The sequence below is a fragment of the Pantherophis guttatus genome, chromosome 3 (assembly GCF_059756535.1).
Source record: "Pantherophis guttatus breed Tessera chromosome 3, ASM5975653v1, whole genome shotgun sequence".
In the NCBI taxonomy this organism is placed as follows: Eukaryota; Metazoa; Chordata; class Lepidosauria; order Squamata; family Colubridae; genus Pantherophis; species Pantherophis guttatus.
Window position 1 is genome coordinate 87,599,183 of NC_142065.1, and position 7,640 is coordinate 87,606,822.

Below are 7,640 nucleotides of genomic sequence, written 5' to 3' on the forward strand. Positions count from 1 at the left end.
ACTAAATAGCATCCATCATCTTCCATGGTGTTTGGGTCCTCCAGAATATTATTCCGTGGAAAGTGTTGACATTTTCTTCCTCAGAATTTCTGAACTTTTAAGTTTAAATTCAGGCAGAGTTCACTCCAGGAAACATGTCAATTGATAAACAAGGAAACAAATGCTGACAAGCAGACTCGAATTTCAAGGGAGTTCAGTTGCTGGCATATCTCATTTTAGAAACCAAAATGACAAGATCAGCAACCCCAGGGAATACAAGCCAATGATGGCTCTCTCTTTGCACGCTTTAATCAGGTTCCTCCTCCAATGAAGGAGATAATCTTCCCTAGGGCCAGCATTCAAGAGATAAGGGCTATAATGTCATTGCTTTTTGTTTGGCTCACTTAGTGATTAGTTTAGATCTTATTATCCTTAATGGTTCAATAAAAGGTGAGCTTACTCAGGGGTTGCACCTCCTGTGGAAACAAAGATACTTTATGGGAGAAACTAGCTGCGTTAAAAATGGACGCTGGATTCCTATACTTGATTAAGTCCCTGTATCCAAATGCCTACTTGAAAGTTTGCTTTGAGTTAATAGCCTTTTAACTCTTGACATACCTGCCCATAAATGTGTCAGACAACAGTGCATCTTGGCTCTGATACTCTTCAATCTTAACACCAATCATATGACAGGATTTCTTGATTCTGCAGGTGTCCGAACACTAAGGATCTCTAATAAATTCATTAGTATCCTTTTATATGCAGATGATCACGGTTTTGATTTTCTCAGTTGGCCCTGGAAGATTGCTGTGAAAATTAGGTGTGTGTTGTGCTTCCAAATCCTTGAATATTAACAGAACTAAGTCTAAAGTGATGGTGTTCGGTAGGAAATGTGCTGAATATAATTAGCACCTGGATGGGGAATCCATTAACAAATTGACTTCCTTTCCTTCTATGCATAGAGGTGGTTTTTTTATAGTGGGTAAATCATTTCAAAAGAAGCTCAGCAAGAGCAGCACCGAGTTCCAAAATGCTACTTAAACCATTCAATTATAATTATCCAGGTACTTTAATCTCCAGATTACAGATTTACAAGGCTGAAATAGCTCCAGTGTTGACCTACAATGCAGACTTGTGGGGTTTATAAAAAATCTCCACACGTGAACTAAATCAAAGCATTTTTTAAGTAGTTATCTGGGAACTGGGGAAAGGAAAATGTATTTCCCTTTACATTAAAATCTTAAATAATTATCTGTCCTGTACATACTGTAGCTACTCAACAATTAAAACGTTTAACAATCAGTGCAGGATTATCTCATTTGGTAATCTACCCAAAATATACTCAGAAGAATAGATAGTCCATCACATCGGGAAAAAACAACAACTAATTAATTTTATTTCACACCATAGATCAGTGATGGCAAACCTATGCCACGCAGCGTCCTCTCTGTGGGCACATGAGCCATCGCCCAAGCTCAGCTCCGCCATACATGCGCGCACACCTCCCACTGGCCAGCTGGTCTTTGGGTCTCTGCTGAGCATGCGCAGGGGGGGGGGTGTTGGGCGCATTAGGGGGCACGTACATGCATGGGTGTGGGGCGCATGCGGGGGTGCACACACATGCGGGGGCATGCACACATTTCATTTGGGGGTTTCACGCACGCGCTTTGGGCACTCAGTCTGGAAAAGGTTAGCCATCACTGCCATATATAATCAATTTTCTATCTAATTTTAACTGCATACCAACAGGCCAAAGAAATCTTTAAATAGTGAGTCTTGGATATCAGTGTCCAAACTGATATAGAGACAGATCTTAAAAATGGTTGGCCTGGGGGGGAATCACAGTTCAAAGACAAAAATATCTGACAAAACCTCAATTTTGACACAGTATGTAGGAACTGCCCTTATTAGAGCAAGATACGAGTTGCTGGACTCCAGGGTAAAACATGGGCGATTGTGCCACATGCCATACTATAAAATGAAGTGTATATGTGGTGACACTGAAGAAATTCTGTATATCTTATTTCAGTGCCAATTATTCTCCCCAGCAAGGAGCCAGTGTTTAGAACCTTTATTCGACTGGACAGGCTATTGCAGATCTGGGCATTTTACAGCCTGTGGGTTCCATCTGGCCTACAGGCAATGTCAATGCAACCCAAGGTGTTGACATCATCATAGTTGGCAGCATCTGTGGCAGGGTGTCAGCAGCAGGGGTGGGGTGTTGCTATGGCATTGGCAGAGTGAGCAGCGCAGCATCAACAGAGGGCAGCATTGTTGGTAGGGGTTGGACAGTGGCAACAGCAGTAGCAGAAGTGGGGTGGTGGCGGAAGGGGGCGGGGCAGGGAGTCAGCAGCGGCCCTCCACAATAGTCCCAATTTTTCATGTGGTCCCTTAGGAAAATTAATTGCCCATTCATGGCCTATTGGGAGCTCTACAATAGATTGCCCCACAAATAGATACTTTATGTAGTCAGGAAAATTGCTTTGTTTATAGTCAGAGCTGAGAGGCCATTACATGGAAGAGATCAGAATCTCATGCAAAGCTAATAAACTTATCTGAATACACTTTGTTCTGTCCTTTGGTATATTTATACCTAATTCACCCTTTTGTTATGCTATGCCTTGATATAGTCAATTGACCAATCAAAAAATTAACTCTCTCCTTCCTGTAATTGGATCAACATTTTTAATGACCTTCTGGACTCCCTTGATATTGTTCATTCGAATAGACCATAGTCAGTTTTTGTAGTGAGTAAGGGACATGACCATGTCAGAAATAAGCCAGAACCATTATATAAGCAAAGAGGGCTGAAACATCTTTTAAGTTCTGGGAAGCCATGATAGCATTCAGAAGTACAAAGGCAGGCTTCTCCCTGATTCACCTGGGTATAAAAGAAAGGCAAGTGAAGCATAATCAGGCTTGCAAGATTCTGCTATTATAGCCTATTTCAGTAAAGTATATTGTAGTTCTAAATTTCCTGTGGGATTCTGGTTTCTGCTTTGATCTATCTAGTGGGACTGAGAGTGGGACATCATCTTGACAACAATTGTTTCCCCTAAGCTTCTATTTTAATGTATATGTCTGGAATAACTAGGATAAGTGTTATATTTAAACCAGCATGACTTCAGTTCAATAGTTCATTAGACCAGGGGTCTCCAACCTTAGCAACTTTAAGACTTGTGGACTTCAACTCCCAGAATTCCTCAGCCAAGTCTGGGAGTTGAAGTCAACAAGTCTTAAAGTTGCCAAGGTTGGAGACCAGGGATGAAATGCTCCTGGATCAGACCGGATCGCCTGATCCAGTAGCGATTTTTTCTTGTGGTTTGGCGATCTAGTAGCAATTGCCGCCCGGGTGTCATTACTTCCTTTTAACCAGGAAGTAATGTTTTTTTACCTTCTGGGCATGTGCAGAAGGTTTTGCGCATGCACAGGTGTGCGTGCGCACATGACGCGCACACATGCGAGCGAAGCGAGTGTGCATGCGTGGCGCATGCGCTTCCGAACCGGTAAGGAAGGTAAGTAGATTTCATCCCTGTTGGAGACCCCTGCATTAGACTGTTAGAATAGTCCATTAGACTCTTAGAAGAAAACCTTCCATATGAAACCTTTCTTCAACTTTGTTTTCAAATTGGCTCAGCTGAACAGGCCATTGCAAATTTTGTGTCCAGAATTTTTTCCCCCATGGATCTAATTATCTATGTAATAGATGTAATAGATCTATGTAATAATTCTAAGATCGGTATAATTACTCCAGAGTGGTATTTTTTATTTTCTATCAACAGATTCATAATGCACGCACTCTTGCTATCAAACTCTTATAATTATAGAAAGGCAAGCCTTGTGCAAGGAGTGGCAAATACATATTGCTCTTGTTCAATTAAAAAGCTACAAGACTCTTGCAAATTAGTTATTGGTTTCCTTTAGAGTGTAGGATCAGGGATGGCTGGCCAAGTATCTCCAAGTAATAGGCGAACGAGTTCCAAAATATTTACAGTAGAGAACTTTGATGAAAAAGAAAGGAAAGGGTTTTCCCCATTTGGATCCCTGTGTTTCAAGCAGAGGTCCGGGATCTTATTTTTCAACTGAGGCTAGGGAAAGTGTGCGGTGGAGATTTTATTTATTTTATTATTTTATTTAGCTCTTCACCCAGGCCTTGTCAAGTACAGGAAATCAGGAATCCTGGCAGTTGAAATGAATGTATAAATTAATTAAGTCTCCGAGGACTCTGGGTGGCTTACACCAAAGACAGTATACTAAAGAGCATATTGCCCCCAACAATCTGGGTCCTCATTTTACCCACCTCAGAAGGATGGAAGGCTGAGTCAACCTTGAGCCAGTGAGATTTGATCCACTGATCTGCTGAATTAGCAGTCAGCTGAAGTAGCTGCAGTACTGCACTCTAATCACTGCGCCACCTCGGCTCATTTATTGTATGCTAAAGCTCTCTACAAGAATCTGAACTACTAAAGGTCAAAGCAAATTAGCAGTAGATATGAGTCAGTCAGTGGAATTCAAGGAGGGCTGAACCAGGGGTGAAATGCTCCCAGTTTGGACTGGCTCGGGTGAGTAGGTAGCGATGGCGGTGGGCAGTTCAGAGAACCGGTAGCAAAAATCCCTGCCCCTACCCTCCATGCCCAGCTGAGCCGTGCGATCATCAGAGGCTTTTTTTCTTTTAAATGCCTCTGACGAGCCAAGCTCTGACAATCCCAGCTGAGTTACAGTATCCTTCCCCTGCCACACCCATCAAGCCACGCCCACCAAGCCATGCCCACAGAACCGGTAGTAATTTTTTTTCAATTCTACCACTGTTCCTCATATAACCACAGTGATTGTTCAAACTTATGACTGTACTGTACTGAACTGTACTGAATGACTGGTAGTTACAACCAGATCTTGTATATTTGTTTGTTTGTTTGTTTGTATGTATGTATGTATGTATGTATGTATTTATTTATTTATTTATTTATTTATTTATTTTGTCAAGCATGTATTAGAAAACATATATAAGTATAGACATAATTATGAATACATGAGATGGATACAAATAAAAGGGAACATTAGGACAGGGATGGTAGGCACGCTGGTGTACTTATGCATGCCTCTTAAATACCTCTTAGGAATGGGGAGAGGTCGACAGTAGACAGTCTAAGGGTAAAGTTTTGGGGGTTTGGGGAAGAAACCACAGAGTCAGGTAGTGCATTCCAGACATTGATAACTCTGTTGCTGAAGTCATATTCAGCATATTCAGATTGGAGAGATTATTATTGTTGTTTGTTTGTTTGTTTGTTTGTTTATTTATTTATTTATTTATTTATTTATTTATTTATTTATTTATTTCTATGTCTGTCACAACATTCCAGCATTCACATGATATTGATTTGCAACATTCCCTGCCGGGTTCCACCAAGAAAAGTCAATGGGGAAACCAGCAGGAAGTCATAAGTTATAGTCGTATGAGGCCCTTGCCTAATGACCTGTGCAGTCCTCATTTAGTTATGACAGATGGGATTGCTGGAAATACTGGTGCTAAGTGGTGCAGGGTTGTTTTTTTGTTTTTTTTAACTTACTACTGAGATGCTTAAGGATGGAATTTCTGGTTCCAATTTGCAATAAAAGGTGTCTCAGAGAATGAGGTGAAGAGATACTTCCTAGGAAACAATCAAACAAGAAAGGGAGGAGCCTTCAGTGGTCAGAGAAAGATGTTAGGAAAGACCTTCCCCAATGGATCAAGCAATTAAAAATGGTGGTGGAAAATACCGTGGTATCTTCAGACTTGCAAGACTCTGTTAATGTAGCCTTACAATACAGTAGACCTAGTTTATCTCCTGTCTGGTTTAACTGAGAGGGCTGATACAATTAGAGTTATTAAACAAGGTCTATCTGGATTATCTTGTTAAGCATAATTATTAAATATAAAATATTAGTAAATTATGTGCAAGATGACTAGGTAAAACATCTTTATCAACTTAATCAGGGGAATAAAAGTATTCTCACAAAGAAGCAGGTAGGGTCTGGTGAGGGATGTTTAAAGCTGGTTCTTCAGCATCCAGGGGAGAGATACCTGACCTCTTTATTTAACCTCTATAGATTATCAAGTTTGGCTTTGATCTATGACCTAAGGAGAAGTTAGATATGTTTATTATTGATACCCTTTCTCGGTGGAATGCAGCCATGGCTCGTGGACCCAAGAAGCACCTGAAGCAGATGGCCGCTCCAAAGCACTGGATGCTGGACAAGCTGATGGGAGTCTTTGAATAGATTTATGTACTCCCTGACTGGTGATGAGGTCAAGAAAATCTGCATGCAGTGGTTTATCAAGATTGATGGCAAATCAGCACAGATATTACCTATCCGGCTGGATTCTTGGATATGAGCAACATTGAAAAAACAACCGAGCACTTCCATCTTGTGTATGATACCAAGGGATGCTTTGCCGTTCACCGCATCACACCAGAAGAAGCCAAATACAAGCTGTGCAAGGTTAGAAAGATCTTGGTGGGCACCAAAGGAATTCCTCACCTTGTCACTCATGATGCCCGAACAATCCGGTACCCAGATCCCCTCATCAAAGTGAACGACACTATCCAGATTGATTTGGAGACAGGCAAGATTACAGATTTCATCAAGTTTGACACAGGCAACTTGCGCATGGTGACTGGAGGAGCTAACTTGGGGCGTATTGGTGTAATCACCAACCTGGAGAGGCATCCTGGTTCATTTGATGTAGTTCACCTTAAGGATGCTAATGGCAATAGCTTTGCCACCAGGCTGTCTAACATCTTTGTGATTGGAAAGGGTAACAAGCCTTGGATCTCTCTGCCTTGTAGAAAGGGAATCTGCTTGACTATTGCTGAAGAGAGAGATAAGAGGCTAGTAGCTAAACAGAGCAGTGGTTCAGCCCCCGAGGGGCTGTGCAAAGCCCGATCCAGATTGATTTCCGGTTTGATAAATAAACCTTTACCATACTCTTGATAAAAGATTCCTAATGCTTAGCAAAAGACTACAGATTAACATCAATGTCAAAGTTAGGTGTATATGTCATTTGTACGTTTCCCCTTTAAGAGCGGTGAGACACTATCTTAGTCTCTCTTTTCAATTGATATATTAACCCAATTGAACCAGCTCTTTCTTAAGGTGACCAATCATCCTCTTTTAGGGAGGAAAGTCCTTCTTTTGTAAGTTCTGTCCTCTCTCGAAAAGTGTCCTCCTACATGTCCTCCTTTTCGATATTTGAAGACTAATCTGTGAATCTCCGTATTCGATCGATGCCGATCCGATCCATTGCATGTGATGTGATGTATTTGTACTTGATATAATGATTTGTCAAGGCTCGGTACAGTGGGGTGAGATGCAATTATTTATTTATGTATTTAATTTTTATACCGCCCTTCTCCCGAAGGACTCAGGTCAGTGAACAGTTAAAATAACATACATATAAAATGTGAATATAAGATGATTAAGCCAATTTGGTTCATCGGTTAAGAATCTTCAGCATAAAGATTTAGAACAATTAGAAGAGATTTATGCCAACCCGGCTTGGTGAAACAGAAAGGTCTTAAGTGCACGACGGAAAGTACGAAGATCTGGGATCATTCGTATCCCTGGGGGTAACCTGTTCCAAAGGGTAGGTGCCCCCACAGAAAAGTCTCTTTCTCTGGGAA

At 41.2% G+C, this 7,640-nt stretch overlaps 1 pseudogene across 1 annotated transcript; it reads left to right on the forward strand.

Moving 5' to 3' along the window:
* The first annotated feature begins 6,150 nt into the window (after nt 1-6,150).
* On the forward strand, nt 6,151-6,951 carry LOC117677339 (small ribosomal subunit protein eS4-like; annotated as a pseudogene). The gene has a single exon (XR_015733399.1). The product of XR_015733399.1 is annotated as a small ribosomal subunit protein eS4-like (transcript).
* The last annotated feature ends 689 nt before the right edge of the window (nt 6,952-7,640 follow it).